Source organism: Panthera pardus, unplaced genomic scaffold (assembly GCF_024362965.1).
Source record: "Panthera pardus isolate Hobbes unplaced genomic scaffold, ASM2436296v1 HiC_scaffold_27, whole genome shotgun sequence".
Taxonomy (NCBI): domain Eukaryota; kingdom Metazoa; phylum Chordata; class Mammalia; order Carnivora; family Felidae; genus Panthera; species Panthera pardus.
The window spans coordinates 120666022-120684518 of NW_026526843.1; positions in this window are offsets into that span (position 1 = coordinate 120666022).

Consider the following 18497-nt stretch of genomic DNA (forward strand, 5'->3'; position numbering starts at 1 on the left):
TTTGTTTTTTGGGTATTGAGTTTAGTAAGTTCTTTATAGGTTTTCAATACTATCCCTTTATCGTATCTGTTGTTTTCAAATATCTTCTCCCATTCCGTAGACTGTCTTTTAGTTTTGTTGCTTGTTTCCTTCACAGCTTTTTATTGTGATGGAGTCCCAATAGTTTATATTTGCTTTTGTGTCCCTTACCTCAGGAAACACCCTGAAAAATGTTGTTGTGGTTGCTGTCAGAGAAATTACTTGCTGTGTTCTCTTCCAGGATTTCTATGGTTTCAGGTCTCACATTTAGGTCTTTAATCCATGTTGAATTTATTTTTTTGTGTCTGGTGTAAGAAAGTGATCCAGTTTCATTCTTTTGCATGTTGTTGTCCAGTTTTCCCAACATCACTTATTGAAGAGACTTTTTCCCATGAGATATTCTTTCCTGCTTTGTCAGAGGTTGATTGACCATATAGTTGTGGGTTTAAATCTGGGTTTTCTATTCTGTTCCATTGATCTATGTGTCTGTTTTTGAGCCAGTGCCATATTGTTTTGATCATTACAGCTTTGTAATATAACTGGAAGTTTGATATTCTGATGCCTCCAGTTTCGCTTCTCTTTTTCAAGATTGCTTTGGTTATTCGGGGTCTTTGTGGTTCTATATAAATTTTAGAAATGTTTGTTCTAGTTCTGTGAAAAATGCTGTTGGTATTTTGGTAGGGATTACATAATATCTGTAGATTGGTCTGGGTAGTATAGACATTAAAACAGTATTTGTCCTTCCAATCCATGAATGTGCAATATCTTTCCATTTGTTTGTGTCCTCTTAAATTTCTTTCATCACTGTTTTACAATTTTCAGAGTACAGGTCTTCAGCTCTTTGGTTAAGTTTATTTCTAGGCATGTTATTCTTTTTGGTTTAACTGCAAATGAAATTATTTTCTTGATTTCCCTTTCTGCTCCTTCATTATTGGTGTATACAAATGCAATGGATTTCTGTATATTGATTTTGTATCTTGCAGCCTTGCTGAATTCATTTATCCATTCTAGTAGGTTTTTGGTGGAGTCTTTAGGGTTTTCTATATATAGTATCATGTCATCTGGAAATAACGGAAGTTTGACTTCTTCCTTACCAATATGGATGTCTTTGATTTCTTCTTCTTGTCTGATTACTGTGGCTAGGACTTGCAGTACTGTGTTGAGTAACAGGGGTGATAGTGGACATCCTTGTCTTTTTCCTGATCTTAGGGGGGAAACTGTCAGTTTTTCACCATTGAGGGTGATATTAGCCGTGGGTTTTTCTTACATGGCCTTCATTATGTTGAGGTATGTTCCCTCTAAACCTACTTTGTGGAGGATTTTTATTATGCATGGATGTTGTACTTTGCCAAATGCTTTTCCTGCATCTAGCCAAATGATTATGTGGTATTTATCCTTTCTCTTGTTGATGTGGTGCATCACATCGATTGCCTTGCAAATATTGAACCACCTTTGCATCCTGGGAATAGATCTCACTTGATCATGGTCAATGATCTTGAGAATTTACTGTTAGATCAAATTAATTTTTTGATGTATTTTGAGACTGACCTAATGTATCCCTGCCTGTAAATACATAGTCTGGATATTTTTTTTTACATGTGTTCAATCATTATGTTCATTTTAGTGACCTATAGTCTTGTTATCTTCTTCTCCAAAAATACAGTACTGTGATCCAAGGCTGGCCGCTTTTTAGTTTGTGCACAGTTTCATAGATTCAGGGTGAAGTGCCTTCAGCATGGGTATGGGTTGAACTATGTCCCTGCCAAAGTCATACATTTGAGGCTATAGCCCCCTTTGTGATGGTGTTTGGAGATGGGCCTTTGGGAGTTCATTAAGGTTCGATGAGGTCATGAGAGTGGGGCCCCCAGGACTGGATTAGTGCCCTTATAAGGAAAGACATCAGAGAGCAGGGTGGGTATCTTCAAGTTACAATGATAGCTCTCCCAAGTGCAAGACCATGCTAGCTCCCTTGACCCATAATTTCATACTTCCAGCCTCCAGAACTGTGAGAATACAAATGTCTGTCCCTTAAGCCACGTCTCTGTGGTATTTTCTTTTAAGGTTTCTTTTAATGTTTATTTACTTTTGAGAGAGAGAGACAGACAGAGTGCAAGCAGGGGAGGGGCAGAGAGAGAAGGAGACACAAAATCGGAAGCAGGCCCCAGGCTCTGAGCTGTCAGCACAGAGCCTGATGTGGGGCTTGAACCCACAGACTGTGAGATCATGAACTGAGCTGAAGTCAGACGCATAACCGACTGAGCCACCCAGGTAACCCTCTGTGGTATTTTCTTATGACGGCCCATGTTGACTGATAAAAGCATTGTGGTCTAAGCTTGTACATAACTTAGGGGAAGATAATTCTGGGACCAAAAACTCAGCAGCACATATCACAAATTTGGAACACGCAAAGGGAATAACTCATACACTACCCAGTATTAATGCATTGATCCGTGTCTTAGCCATCATGGACCCTATATTCATTGCACACTAGACACGGTCCTCTTGGAGCTTGTATGGAATACGGGTGGTGAGCCTCACTTATCATTGCTTATTGATGCAAACTTACTGTTTATCCAACTACTAGAATTTGAAATCTGTGAGGACAGGGATCACATGTTTCAATGAGTATTTTCCTAGTATCTGGCACCAACCTTACTCCATAATCCATCCTATTCCATAACCATCATAGAATGTTAATATATACTTGATAAATGGATGATTAAATGAATTGAATACAAGAATATAATAAAGAGTGTCATCTCATAATGATGAAGAAAATTAAACATGTCAGGGTTGAAACTATTTTTAAGTGTTTTTTTTTTTTTCAAAAAGAAAGGGAAAAAATCAATACAAGAGACAGTGTGGGATAATTCAAATTGGAATGTCTATAATGTACATGTATTACTACTTATATTTCTCTCTTGCAAATACACATGGTGTGCTCTGTTTTGCAAACCATTAACCCCTTCCCATATTCAAGATGGTAGGAGTGAGGCTACTGATTCTCCTTGAAATGTTGGTCTTTATTTTCCTTTAGAGAGAGAACATAAATTCTCATATAAAGACAAGTGTGTGAAACAATTATATTAGATTCCTTGTGCCAATGTAATTTATGTTGAAAAGTTAGCTCCACCTTTTAATTTCTGATTAATTTTCCTTCCCCACAGACAATGTAAATAAAATGTTTTCCTTTGGATTTGGCTTCAGGATGAATTCTGACTGGATACATTTGTCATTTCATGGGAGAAGACTCATGGCAGAATGGTCATTGACAGGTGGAATCGATATCTAATTACCAGCAGAGTATCTGAGACTTTCAGCAGAGGAGAAACTCTGAGCACTGCTTTCTAAGGAAATTCCAAGGGTAGCCTCAACATCATCTCCAGCATTAACTGTGTCAGTCATTTGCATGCCGCTATTTATAAAGACATCTCTCCTGAAGACCTATTACGAGTTTTCCAACAAGTCAGCAATCTGAAAATGACCATTTTACATGGTTCTTAATAGAATTTAACACCCACAGCAGTCCTGGGAGCATGCTAATGGGTGCACACAAAGAGACGGGGATTTAGTGACATTTGACTCTAAAATCACCAAAGCACAACTCATGGAAGGAAGAATTTAAAGAGAATGCTGATATTGGGTATGAGCCTCTGACCCCAAACGCATGTGGAAAATGATACACTTACTGTTCTATAGTAACCAAATTTTTTTTTTGTAGCTCCCATTTCAACCAAGGGGCTGGAAATTTATTTTTGTGAATTCGGTTCCTTACATGAAGCACTTTTTCTAAGGTTTTACCTACTTACTTGGGGAAATGGGCAGGGTAGAAGTTGAAGGAACATCTGGCCTTTGGAGTTCCTCTTGTAGCAAGAAGGCATCCTTTGAGATACGCTAATTCCAATCAGGTCTTCAGGGATACGCTGTGTTGGCCAGGGCCGTGTATCTTTTTGGGACCATCAGGTTGACCTCATCCTCTGCCATGTTCCATGTGTTCCCATTGAGTGCGACCACTCTGATCATCTGGTGGCATGCTGGATAGCAGCCCTTTCTAAGATGCCATGAATCCCTCTGAGCAGACGTGGTCATTGCTATTATCCTATTGCCCGGGGGGTGGGGTAGCTGGAATGCTAGGATTTTGGAATCTCCCCTGAGCTTATCTGGATACAGGTGTCTATGAAGAATGGAAGAACATTCATTTTTGACCTGTGGTCATCCAACTCATTTGGCTGTTCCAGGTGCCTGACACTCCATAGCGTGAACTGACTTCTTTGACTCTTGCATCCTGTGCATTACCTTTTCTTAAATTCAAGGAACGTGCATGATTTGTAGGACTGATAGGAGAAGAGTAACTCACACTGGGAAACATGGCTTGGAAGGGTAGATGAGGACATCAACCTGTGTTGTCACCACCAAATTGTATTCTGTTCCATCAGACTCTCTCTGAATGTCACCTTGGTGAATCCTACCTTCGATACCAGAACAACAAAAGTCTTCTGCAAAGAGTCTACCTGGAGAATTCTGTACACTCCATTAAAGATGCAGTACACTCGTGGTATATGCCACTTGTGGGGGACATCTACTGACATGTCATCCAATCAGCCTTGCATCGACCCCTGCTTCCCACAGCCATGTGGCTATTTCAGTAGCTGCTGTGTCCCTGAAACCTCACAGCCCTGCTGACCACTTTGTCAACCCCAGGCTGGCACCAAATTTGAGTTGCAATGTTCTTCCCCTTTGAACTAGGCCATGAGACAAAGTTGCTTCTCTTATATGGTAAATTAGAAATAGTTCTGGCCCATTATTTCTTTTGTGTTTCCTGGAATGTCTACAAAATGAAAGTGAGAAATGGAACGTCTTTACTTGTGTACTTATTCCAGTGAGAACCAAGAAATATTAACAGAGCCCAGAAATAAAGTTTTCTACAAATCCCTACATTATCCTCAGCCGTCTGGTCAACCTTACTAAGCAACACGTCTTAGAAATTAATAAATCTTTGAATCGTAACAATAAGAACTGTGGATCTTCATCTACGTACCTACTCATTAGGGGCATTTTAAAAAGAACACCTACTGACCTTCTAATTACAAGCCTTTGACAGTTCTAAAATACAAAATCAGAAGTCCTTGAAATTTCAGTTTGCAATAATTACCTGGTTTGGACAATTCTTGAGGACATAAATGTGAGCTGAACGGATCTGTCATCACTGACAGAAATGGGACGATTTTTCTCAAATTGGCAAAATTGCTATCTAAAGTCTAATGAGTTTCTTCTATAGCATATCCTACTTGAAATTCACGTATATGCAATTTAAAGATGTATATTCACATGAGTTATCAGGAGTGTGGAGAATAGTCAAGAATGGGTCATTTTAACCACACCCTTCATCAGGTAATGTATTTAATTCTGACAAGAAAATAGTTTAATTTTAAAGAATCATCAATACCCCACTCTCTAATATGCTAAGTATCTGAAATACGACAATAAATCATTAACACTTAAAATATAATCTTGTTATCTGTGATGTTGCAGGTGAAACAGACTTAGAGAAATAGAAAGTATAAATTTTTATATTTGTCTATAGTACAACGTCTTTGTCATAGATCTATGGTACAGTTTCCATTAAAAAAAAAATCTTGTTGGGGCGCCTGGTGGCTCAGTTGGTTAAGCATCCGACTTCAGCTCAGGTCATGATCTCCCAGTCCGTGAGTTCGAGCCCCACGTTGGGCTCTGTGCTGACAGCTCAGAGCCTGGAGCCTGCTTCAGATTCTGTGTTTCCCTCTCTCTGCCCCTCCCCTGCTCATGCTCTGTCTCTCTCGGTCTCAAAAATAGATTAAAACATTTAAAAAAAATAAAAAAATAAAAAAATAAAAAAAATCTTGTTGAAGGGATCAAGTTTCCACATTTCTAACAAAATGTAAGCCAATTATAAATATTTCATAAAATCAGTTTGTGCTTACATAGTATTTGGGAATCTGAAAAAGTAACATGAGTCATCTGTGAGTGAGGGATTCCACAAGACTGTGGTGGTGGGGGGATTATCTCACTTTTGGAAAAGAATGCGTAGCCCTGTTTAGATTTGCAAATGCTCAATGAAGAAAAACAGAACTGATCTTGCGGTGACCAGAAACACTGTGACAGAGAGGATTTGTTTCTGTGTTATCAGTATGGTTTTCCCTGAGCATCACATATAATCACATACAAACTGGCACAGCGTGAGTGTCTTCCGCTCAGAGCTCACAAGACTGAAATTGAGGTGTTGATCTGCACTCTTGTTGAGCTCAGGGTCCTTCTCCAGGTGTCAGTGGCTGTGGCAAAAGCAACTTCCTTGCAGTTAGAGGACTCAAATCCATTTCCTTGCTGGTTTTCCTGATTGAAAACCTTCCTGGTTTTCCTGCTCCTAGCAGTCTTCTACACTGCTTTTCATGTGGTCCTGTATATCTTCAAAGCTGGCAATGGGGAACCTCCCTGTAATGGAATTCCTTTCACCCTTTGAAGAAGGTCCTTTTGAAGGTCTAGCCTGATTAGGTCAGGCCCAAGGAGGATCATCTCTCTCTCTCCCTTAAAGTCAACCATGCCTTGTAACAAATTTGATCATGAGAGTGACAGTTCAGTATATTGTCAGGATCTTTCCACACTCAAGCGGAGAGAGTTCTGTACAGAGACGTAGGTCCCTGAGGATTGGGTTACATCCTGCCTGCCACAGGACCCCAATTTTCTTGATCACATAAGCAAATACAAAATTAATGGCCTCTAAGCCTGGAGTTGAAATTCACGTAGTCTTGGTGAAGAACTGAGCAGTTAGAATAAATAAATGCTCTTAAATGGAAGAGGCAGGGAAGGTGTAAGAGATAAGAAGATGAGCATACCAGCTGCCCATCCGGCTCCTTCAGATGAGACACACAACATGGGTTCCCTGGGACAGTGCTCCCTTTGAACAACCGTCTGAGGATGAAGGCTCCCAGTGGTCAGGTATAGCTGTCCGTGTGTTGCCAACAAGAATTCATTCACTGTAGTTGGTTCCCGTGCACAGAGCCCCCAAGCCTGACCGTAGCTTATCCAGATATTCTGGGCAGGAGATACCATTAAGAGAAACTTTACCCTTGTGCTTCCCTCAACTTCCTTCTTTGGTCTTTCTTTTCAGAAAACAAACTCCATTTCTTTGTGTAAAACCATGGTATTTAGAGTTTAAATGTGATTGCTCACTGTACAGATTAAGAAAATTACACTCATAGATTATCTTAAAACAAAAATCAATGTTTATTTTTTCAGTAACTCGGCTGCAAAGATGTGGGATAATCATGTGCACTGGCATCATTGGTCTATGGTTTTATTTTATGCATCCATCCATCTACCCATCCATCCATCCATCCATCCATCCATCCAACTGTCTACCTATCCACCCAACCATCCATCTGTCCATCTATCCAACCATCTATCCATCCACCATCCATCCATCATCTTTCCATCCGTCTACCATCTATTCATCTGTCCAACTATCTACCTATCTATCCATCCATCCATCCATCCATCCATCCATCTATCCACCCTCCCACCCATCCATCTGTCCATCTGTCCAACCACCCATCTATCCATCCATCCATCCATGCATCCATCCATCCATCCAATCATCTATGCATCCATGCATGCATCCATCCATGCATCCATCTACCTACCCACCCATCCATCATCACCCATCCATCCATCCATCCATTGTTAACATCATAATGATTACCTATGGACTCACAAGCCAAGAGAAGAATGAGAATATAATTGATAACTTAGCTCAGTCTACATGCTATTTCCTTTACTCATCCGCTCACGTCAATGTAAGTAACAAATATCTTCAATTTTAAAAACTTATTTATTAAACTTAATTTTATAAAGTTATATAATGCAGTATAAATCATTTAAAAAAAATATTGAATAGGGTTGCCTGGGTGGCTCAGTCAGTTAAACTTCTGACTCTGATTTTGGCTCAGGCATGATCTCACACTTCATGAACTATGTGCTGACAGCATGGAGCCTCCTTGGGGTATCTCTCCCTCTCTCTCTGTCCCTCTCCCATGTGCACGCATGTGCGCACTCACTCTCAAAATAAATAAATAAACTTAAAAAAATGTTCTGAGTAAATTTGACATGGAATATTCTGTAAGTTTAAGGTATATGGCCTGTTACTTTGATACACTGGAGTGTGATAGCTGATATAATGATATTTATCACATTAAATACTTCTGGTACAATATTATTGTCCATATTCAGTACGCTGTACATTCCATCTCTGTGGCTTATTTACCATTCATTATACATCTGTACATTGAATCACCATCACTCTTATCCCCCACCCCCTTCTGGTAACTATCATTCCACTGTCTTTTTTAGATGCCATGTGTAAGTGATATCATACACTACTTACCTTTCTCTGACTTATCTCACTTAGCATAATGTGCTCAAAGTCCATGCATGTTTTCACAAATGAAAATGGCTGAATAATATTTCATTGTGCATATGTAGCACATCTGTTTCATCCATTCATCTGTTGGCGGACATGTAGGTTGTGTCAATATTTTGGCTATTGTCAATACTGCTGCAATAAACACGAGAGTCCATATATCTCATCAAATTTTTAAAAAAATCTCCTTTGGGTATATACCAAGACATAGAACTGCTGGATCATATGGGAGACCTATTTTTAATATTCTGAGGAAGCTTCATATTCCATACTGGCTGCACCAATGCACATTCCCACCAACAAGGCGTAAGGGTTCTCTTTTGAGCACTTCGTCCCCAGCACCTGTTGTCTCTTGTCTTACTAGTGGTAGTTGTTCTGGCAGGTGTGAGGTGGTATCTCACTATGTGGATTTGTATTTCCCTGATGATGAGTGATGTTGAGCATCTTTTCATGTCTGTTGGCCACCTGGATGTCCTCTTTGGAGAAACATGTATTTAGTTCTTCTGCTCAGTTTTTAATCACATTGTTTCTTTGTTTGTTTGTTTTGAGTTCATGGAGTTCTTTTTTTGTTTGTACTTTTGCAGTCGTGTTCTAAACATCACTGCCAAGACCTGTATCAGTAAGGTTCTTTCCAATGTTTTCTTCTAGAAGTCTCATGGCATCAGGTGTTGTGTTTAAGGCTGTCCATTTCGAGTTCTTTTCTGTGAGTGGTATGAGGTAGGTGTCCCACTTCCTTATCCTACGTGTGTTTCTTCAGGTTTCCTAACACCATTTGTTAAGGACACTATCCTCTTGGGGCACCTGGGTGGCTCAGTTGGTTAAGCCTCTGACTTTGGCTCAGGTCATAATCTCACAGTTGGTGGGTCTGAGCCCTGCACTGGGCTCTGTACTGATGGCTCAGAGCCTGGAGCCTGCTTCGGATTCTGTGTCTCCCTCTCTCTCTGCCCCTCCCCCACTTGTGCTCTGTCTCTCCATCTCTCTCAAAAATAAATAAACATTAAAAAAAAAAAAAAAGACATTACCCTCTCTGCATTGGGTGTTCTTAGCTCCCATGTGAAATATTTGCTGATTATATATACACACTGGGATTTGTATAAATCATTATTGACGTCACTTGATTTTGTGTTCAACATTTAAAACAATGGTATTGTGGTCCTGGAGAGACTTCTGAAGCTTTTTTTTTTTTTTTTTTTTAAGGCTAGACATTAAGTAGTTCAGACCGTCAATGTCGCTGTGTGCAGTATCTTATTTTCATGGTCATTTCCATATCACTAATGAGGAAGTTAGCAGGAAATTTATTTCCATTTTACTGCAGGCCAAAGTGCAATGAAACCTGCCTAACTACGTGTGTAGTAGCACTTTTGCTAAATATTTAAATCTTCACATGCTGCCTGAGAGAGCAGCTATCCTCCTCAGAGTAATGAAGATTACATCTGTCTGAGAGTATTAGGCTGGTTGCTATTGAGTTGTGGTGATTCACAAGAATGGACCCAAAGGAGACAATAAACCAGTCAAATAAAACTATTCTAATGTGCTTTAAAATCCCTGAAGTTTTAAAATACTCTGGTAATTCCGGGCAACATTACATGAACACAGATCAAACAAGTTCTTAAAAATGATTATCCACGATTGATGATTCTCGACTTCACATTTGGTTAGTGGGGAGAAAATGTATGTACGGTACAAGATGGGATTGTTTCTTCTAACATTTCAGTAATTCCCCAAACATATTTCCCTCGTACTTAACAAAATTATTGATATTTTGGACTTTCATTGTGCCTTTTACATAAGATAAATCACCACAGCATTAGCTATTGAATTTCTCTGAAAAATGTTTTAAAGCTTAGAACACCAATTCCCAAATATATTACATTTTCTTCTAAAGGAGAAGAACACAGTCTAATTGACGTGCTTTAGTTAATCTGGGGATAGAAATAGTCTGCAATGTATCAATTCCTTTTCAATAATCTCATTTCTTTTACTTCCTCTCCTACATGCTGATGGCTCTGGAGAGGGCGGGCAGAGACACAGCACCTTCGCACAAATAGTACAGTTTTTACAAGCGGCTTCATGACAGAAGACCAAAGTAGAAAGAGGGTGAAGATGTAGCACTGGGATATGTCCACACCCCTCTGAGTGGAGGAAACACAGAGCCTGTTTTGCAAGCCCACGAGTGTCAGCCAAAGGCACGACAGCAGCAAGCTATACGGCATCCCGGCCACCACCTATAATTTGAGCCCTGCACCTGCCCCACCACATTCCATGCTGCCACCTGACCTCACCGAGAGGGTATTTGGCAAAAGAAATATTAACTCACCCCAACTTTACTTCCCAATCGATCTTATCTTATCTTATCTAATCTAATCTAATCTTATCTAATCTAAACCAGGACTCGCTTATCTTATCTAGACCAAGAGTCGGATGCTGAACTGACTGAGCCTCCCAGGTGCCCCTTTACTTATCAGTTTAAATATCACAGATGTATTGAGTTTTCTGCAAACCACTGGGAGATGGGCCCACTGGAAAACGTATTAACTCCACAAGACAGAGGAGACACGATTGGATAAGCTTCAGTAAAATTTGCTCAGCTCTAGTAAAATACATATATGTGGACTGATACAAACGTGTGTGTGTATTTTTATACATAGATGCACACTCCACATATTATGCTTATATATGAACCACATCATCTCTGATGTTGGACAAATAGGTTCCAGGAAACAATATGGTTTTCTACTGGAATGTGGATCTGGTGGTCTTTTTTTGTTTGTTTGTTTTTTAATGTAACTTTGCTACTTAAACACACGTATTATTGCTACTTAAACACACGTATTAACATAAAATGAATGAATGAAGTGGTAATACGGTAAGAGTGACATAATGCTGGTTACAGGATAGTGGGAATAAAGACAGGAAATGTATGCCGTTAACTTAAAATGTGTCCCGAAATGATGCTGGGTTTGGGAAGAAACCCGCTACATTTTCTGTCTGCCACACTTATTAACTGCTTAATATCAGTACGACTTCCTAAAAGCATCTACAAAATAGGCACTTTACTTGCAGAATATTTCTAGATTTCATTTCTGGCCTAACATTGTATAACATTATGATTTGAAAGAAAAAGCAATTTTAAGAATAATAAAAAGGATGGTTGGGAAATATTACCGGGACATTAACACACAAATAGGGTAAAATTACCGTTCAATTCAACTTGTCCAATAGTCTATCGGTTCTTTGGACCTGTGAGCGGGCTGGCATGAGATGTCTTGGGAGGTCTATGCTTTGCTGGATTATATGGATTTTTTTTTTTTTTTTTTACAAGCATAGCATTATTGCTGAATGTCTTCGACCATAAACTTCATCTGCTGTTTTCTTCATTCTATGTCTTTGCTATAGATACGGGCTGTGTACATATGAGTCTTTTTACAGATCACAGCAGCTTACAGGAAATTGAACACACAATTTTCTGGGGGCCGTTAGCTGTTCTTACTGATTTTCACCTGTCGTTTTCTCTGCTAGGAATGCGGATGCGTCCACATAATATTCTGGCTTCAAGATGCTTGATTAACTGTCCAGCAGACACTCAGCCAACCCCTTGGCAGGAGATACTTCCATGTACAGTATTCTCTTCTTTCTGACTACCATGCAGAAGGAAAGTCAGATTTCAGCTTAAGTGAGAGAAATCCCAGCTGACCGCAGCAGGAAAACAAATGGGCATGTTCTAGGACACTAAATGAATATTTCTTCCGCAGGAGGTTCTAACGAATTCACACAGTGTAACTCATGGAAAGATAGTCATCCCACATAAAGGAAAGACACGGTAGAGGAAAGAAGGGGAGGGCACGAGACAGGACTTGTCTGTGTGTGCACATGTGCGTACATACCTACATCTACTGCGTGTATCTACGTGACAATGTACCTGCCGTGACACAGTTAAGATAGAACCGCATGGTATTGTCTTGTGGGAGGAACACGCACGGGCAGCCTCACGAAAGACGAGCTAAGTGACACACAGTTTCTCAAGAATGCGGCAATCATCAGGTGGTAGTGGTTAGCAGGCATTTCACAGACTTCCAGTAGAAGGTATGGGGCTGTTTATTAGTGTGCTATCACTGTTCTAACCACCACATTCTGGCTGGCTTAGACAGAAGACATTGATTCTTTCTGGGTCCTGGAGGCTGGGAGTCTGACATCCAGGTAGGGCTGACACTGGGAGTCTGAGATCCAGGCAGAGCTGAGGCTGGGGGTCTGAGATCCAGGCGGGGCCGAGGCTGGGGGTCTGAGATCCAGGGAGGGCCGAGGCTGGGGGTCTGAGATCCAGGCAGGGCTGAGGCTGGGAGGCTGAGGTCCAGGCAGGGTTGAGGCTGGGAGTCTGAGATCCAGGCAGAGCTGAGGCTGGGGATCTGAGATCCAGGCGGGGCCAAGGCTGGGGGTCTGAGATCCAGGGAGGGCCGAGGCTGGGGGTCTGAGATCCAGGCAGGGCTGAGGCTGGGGGTCTGAGGTCCACACAGGGCTGAGGCTGGGAGGCTGAATTCCAGGCAGGGTTGAGGCTGGGAGTCTGAGATCCAGGTAGGGCTGAGACTGGGAGTCTGAGATCCAAGCAGGGCTGAGGCTGCGGATCTGAGAACCAAGCAGGGCTGAGGCTGGGAATCTGAGATCCAGGCAGGGCTGGAGGCTGGGAGGCTGAGGTCTAGGCAGGGCTGAGACTGGGACTCTGAGATTCAGGCATGAGGATGGGAGTCTGAGTCCAGGCAGGGCTGACACTGAGAGTCTGAGACCAAGCAGGGCTGAGGCTGGGGGTCTGAAGTCCAGGAGGGGCCGAGTTTTGGGGTCTGAGATCCAGGGAGGGCCGAGGCTGGGACTCTGAGATTCAGGCAGGGCTGAGGCTGGGGGTCGGAGGTTGGGAGTCTGAGTCCAGGCAGGGCTGAGACTGGGAGGTTGAGGTCTAGGCAGGGCTGAGACTGGGACTCTGAGATTCAGGCATGAGGATGGGAGTCTGAGTCCATGCAGGGCTGAGACTGAGAGTCTGAGACCAAGCAGGGCTGAGGCTGGGAGTCTGAGGTTGGGAGTCTGAGATCCAAGCAGGGTCGGGGTTGGTTCTTCCTGAGGCCTCTCTCCTTGGTGTGTAGATGCCATGTTCTCCCTGTGTCCTCATGTTGTTATCCTTCTGTGCCTCTCTGTGTCCTGATCTCCTCTTCTTATAAGGATGCCGGTCGTAGGGGGTCAGGGCCCACCCTGTTGACCTCATGTGGTCACCCCTTTTCAGGCCCGTCTTCCAAAACAGCCCCATTCTGAGGTCCTGGGGAGAGGACTTCCACCTAGGAATTTGGTGGTGGTGAGGCACGATGTTGCCCGTTACGGCTGCCAAACATCCTGACTACAAATGAAATTTATTTCCGTGATCCCTAAAGTAAGATGATACTATTCCTTGACATCCGCCACTGAAAACGTAGGTGCTAAGACGAGACTGGTCACATCCTGGACTTGAACGAAGAGCCAAAGCTGGAACAACGCTGTGCTCACTTGTGGTTTTAAGTTTGTCATTTTCATTCTAGCATAGTTAACATACAGCGCTACCTTGGTTTCAGGAGTGTGCTTGATCATGTCCTGTGACTGGTCCATCCCGGAAGCATGGGGCAGCTCGACATCTTTCACAGAGACTAAAGTAGCTTTATCACTTCCCAGCGTCTTTTTTTTAAAAAATATTCTTTAATGTTTATTTGTTTTTGAGACAGAGCGAGCGAGCATGAGTGGGGGAAGGGCAGAGAGAGAGGGAGACACAGAAGCTGAAGCAGGCTCCAGGCTCTGAGCCATCAGCACAGAGCCCCATGCGGGGCTTGAACCCATGAACTGTGAGATCGTGACCTGAGCTGAAGTCGGACGCTTCACCGACTGAGCCACCCAGGCGCCCCTTTCACTGTCCAGCTTTCTGTGGGCAGAGTGACTGCAAACGACCTCCACATCTCAGAGCCTTCACACGGTTTATACCACATTTGTCTCCAACCAATGTCACAGAGCATGGGGGGTCAGTTTCAGCGGGCTGTTCATCGGCTGTGCTGCCTGTCATTCACAAAACCTTCCCTGTCCCTTTTGGTGTCAGTGTTGTTGACTGGGTCCACAAGCAAGAAAAGACTGTCTCACTCCTCAGTGTGGAAACTCTAGAAATGGTAGGGCCGTCCCTGCCCTGATTGAGCAATGTCGTGCAACGCAGGGGGACCTTAACTTGTGCAGATTACTCCGTGGCTTGGACCGAACCTTGTGGACGCACCTCTCATGCAAGTATTAAAAGACCAGGTGAGGGGCGCCTGGGTGGCGCAGTCGGTTAAGCGTCCGACTTCAGCCAGGTCACGATCTCGCGGTCCGTGAGTTCGAGCCCCGCGTCAGGCTCTGGGCTGTTGGCTCGGAGCCTGGAGCCTGTTTCCGATTCTGTGTCTCCCTCTCTCTCTGCCCCTCCCCCGTTCATGCTCTGTCTCTCTCTATCCCAAAAATAAATAAAAAATGTTGAAAAAAAAAAAAAAAAAAAGACCAGGTGAAAAAAATGCATATTATGTTACATAAATTTGTAAACAGAGAAAGGAGAGAAATGAAATAATGGACGGATATATAAACATCGGACGAGGCCACGGTGTCACCACGAGGAACTAAGACAAAGACAGGAGCCCTTGGTAATCACGGCCGAGCACAGACAGACGAGGAACATCGTCCGGATCACAGAATCCCCAACAGGCCCCTCCTCCGGCTGATCTGGTTGCTGCTTCTTTACCAAGAGGCTGCCTATTCTGGCCTCCCCACACATGACAATTCCTGAGACCCTCAGCCACATGAATGTCCCCACTTGCCAACGATGTCCAGCCCAGGCTAGAGCCCTGCTTCCTTAGAACTTCCCCACAGCTCCCACCCATAGGGAAACCCCACAACAGGTTTTTGTCTAATGCCGTCCTCCTGAGGCAGCAGAAGTCTGTGTGGTTTGCATTCACTCTTGCTGCGGTGAGTAATTAGACCAACGTGCCCCACCACGAGCTCCTGGCAGCCTTCCTGTCATATGCCCAAGGATCCCAGTCTTTTTCCAAAAAGAGGAAATACTTTAGAAACTTGCCTTTAACAAATGCCTTCGGGTCTGCATTCTACAGACCAGGTTCTTCCAGCTCAACGCAATTAAGTCCAAAAGACACCAACGAAATCACAAAATAAACATGCACATATATTTTCAATTAGGAAATACATGTATATTTAAACAGCCCGTTCTTCAAGCAGAAATCATTGTGCACAGAATCCGCGGATATGTTTAATTTGAATAAACTTAAAACGACACCTGCTGAGTTTTTGGAAAGCAGGTAAGTGGTAGGTCCCTAACACTTATATCCCAAAGGCTTGTATCAGGAAAGCAGTTAACGGCGAACAGTAAAATATGATCATAAAACAAAATTGTATTAAACAGCAAGTATCTCCCGCCATCATTAGGATGCTATAATCGTAAAGTTTGCTTTCACTGATTTTCTTAGAAAGCAAACTCCACTTCTCCTTGCCATTTGACTTACTGCAACAACATCATTTCGTTAGGCACACACCTTGGTGGTCTGCACATAAGAGGCAAAGAAAGAGAAGTAACGGAGGAAAAACAGCGATGACAGACCCAAAGGCATGAAGCCAAGAAGCCATTCGCTGCCAATGTTTCGATCAATACCACCCTTGGGATGTGCTGTTTGGTAGGCAATACGGATGGGTCTGGACTAGGACCAAACTGTACATTCACGCTACGTAGACTTCCATCAGCTTTTACAATCAGACAATGAGACTGCCAACTTGAACACTCCCCACCCTGTTAGGTATTAATAACATAGAATTGGTTCTACAGCTAACAATTTTCTTCTGCAGATGCATAAAGAAATAAAGCACCGTAGGATTTTATGTTCTCTTGATAACTACTGTGTTTTCGATTTTCTCTTTGGTAGAAACATGGTCACAGAGCATTTCCCCACGGCTGAAGTGTATTTCACGTACGTGAAGTGTATTCACGTACAATAAACTCACCCGTGCAACGAGAAGAAGACTTACGGTGACAGATGGCTCTGAGCCTGCTCTCCTCCTCCTGTCTGGTGCAGTGATCTGTCAGATGTCAGGAGTATGGAGAGACCCCTGCGGGAGAGAAAGCAGGCTTGTAACAGCAGACAACACTAGGAGAAAGCAACTATACATACAACTGTATGCAATGATGCTTGATTATCTTAAAGAAAAAAAGGAACACATCAACTATTCTTTTTTGACATTTGTCTTTTACTTAATTTCAGTGTTGGTACAGTCTTCTTCAGTAAAGACACTTTGCATGAAACTTCATGGCGAATGCATTTGTTTTCCAATTGGAGATAGTTCTTTCCAATGGCAATGCCAACTACTTTGTTGACTGGGCCCTTAACTATTTTTTTTTAATTTTTTTTTTTTTACGTTTTTATTTGTTTTTGAGACAGAGAGAGACAGAGTATGAACGGGGGAGGGTCAGAGAGAGGGAGACACAGAATCTGAAACAGGCTCCAGGCTCTGGGCTGTCAGCACAGAGCCCGACGCGGGGCTCGAACTCACGGACCGTGAGATCATGACCCGAGCTGAAGTCAGCCGCTCAACCGACTGAGCCACCCAGGCGCCCCGGCCCTTAACTATTAAAAATAAGTTTTGTTTTGCAGAAATGCGCTTCTGACAATTACAAACAGCATGTGCTTCAGATACAAAGGCAAATGGACAAAAGACATAGGGGATATTTTGGTGGTGAGGCTCACAGCTGGGACCTGGGGATTGGATGGAACATTGGAGTCACGCCATATTGCTGAATGTGGCATCCTCAAGGTGAATCTTTCTACATTTTCTTTTATATGGGAGCACGATATAAAAATGTCCTGGAGGAGTGCCTGAGTGGCTCAGGGTATGTATCACCAGGGGGCAGGAATCTAGTTGGCCACCGGACAACCCTGCCTGTCACAGCATTCTTGTATTTTATAACAAACCACAGTTTTGTTCTGTTTTGTTTCTTGCAGTCATTGCGAAATATACCCCGCCTGCAAAGGAGTAAGAAGTCCTTCTTTTCACAATTAGTTACAGTCCCATTCAGTCATATGATCAGTCTCAATATATTCATGTACCTTATGGTATCTTTGACGAATCTTGCAACAATACAATGGTGTCTTCATGAGTACAGATTTACAATGATTTTTAAACCCGTTCACCGCGCAAGTCTTCCTACCTATTAATTCAGCAAGAGCTACTCTTGTAATGCCCAAAGTTCAGAAATCTCCCACAAAAGACCACCAGAGTCGTGAGCCAAAGCCAAGTGGCAGGGATCGTTTATTGCAGGTTCGAACCAGGTCCCCCACACACTCGTCGCCGGTGTTAAAAAGGGGCCTCGAACGGGGTTGGTACAGCGTTTTTATAGACAGAGACAAATAGCATAGGGGAGGTTTTAAATTATGAGGGGCCTGATTGGCTGATTTTAAAGTAAGGACATGCATTGTTTTCTGATTGGGCGTCCTTTGTCTGTCCTTTAGGCGGGAAGGCTTTGTCTGTTACTTGTGGCGGGAGAAAGAAAAAAGGGGAAGGGGAAAGGGGTAGGGTAGGTGAGGAAAGCGTTAAGCAAGCAGGTTTACAGAAGCAAGAAATGCCGGTTAGTTTACGTATAATTGCTTATTTCATTACATATCAGACTTTACCTAAGGAGGTTTATAACCCGTTTACCGCACACGGCGGTTTACATTCAGGAAAGGTTTTACAATACTTGTAGCAAACAGCAAGCAAAACGGACTTTTCAGCAATTATATATAATTTTTTATCAAAGATCTATAATGAGCAGAAAAGAGAACTTTAGCCTCAAACTGAGGCAGGGCAGTCATTTGGAATAAGAGCCGTTCTTTTCACTCTTTTGGGGTCCTGCACTCAATGCCAGTGTGTGTGTGTGTGTGTGTGTGTGTGTGTGTGTGTGGGCTTGTCCAAACCCACAAGCAATTCTCTGCCACCACGTGGGGTGTCCCTACAATTCAACTCA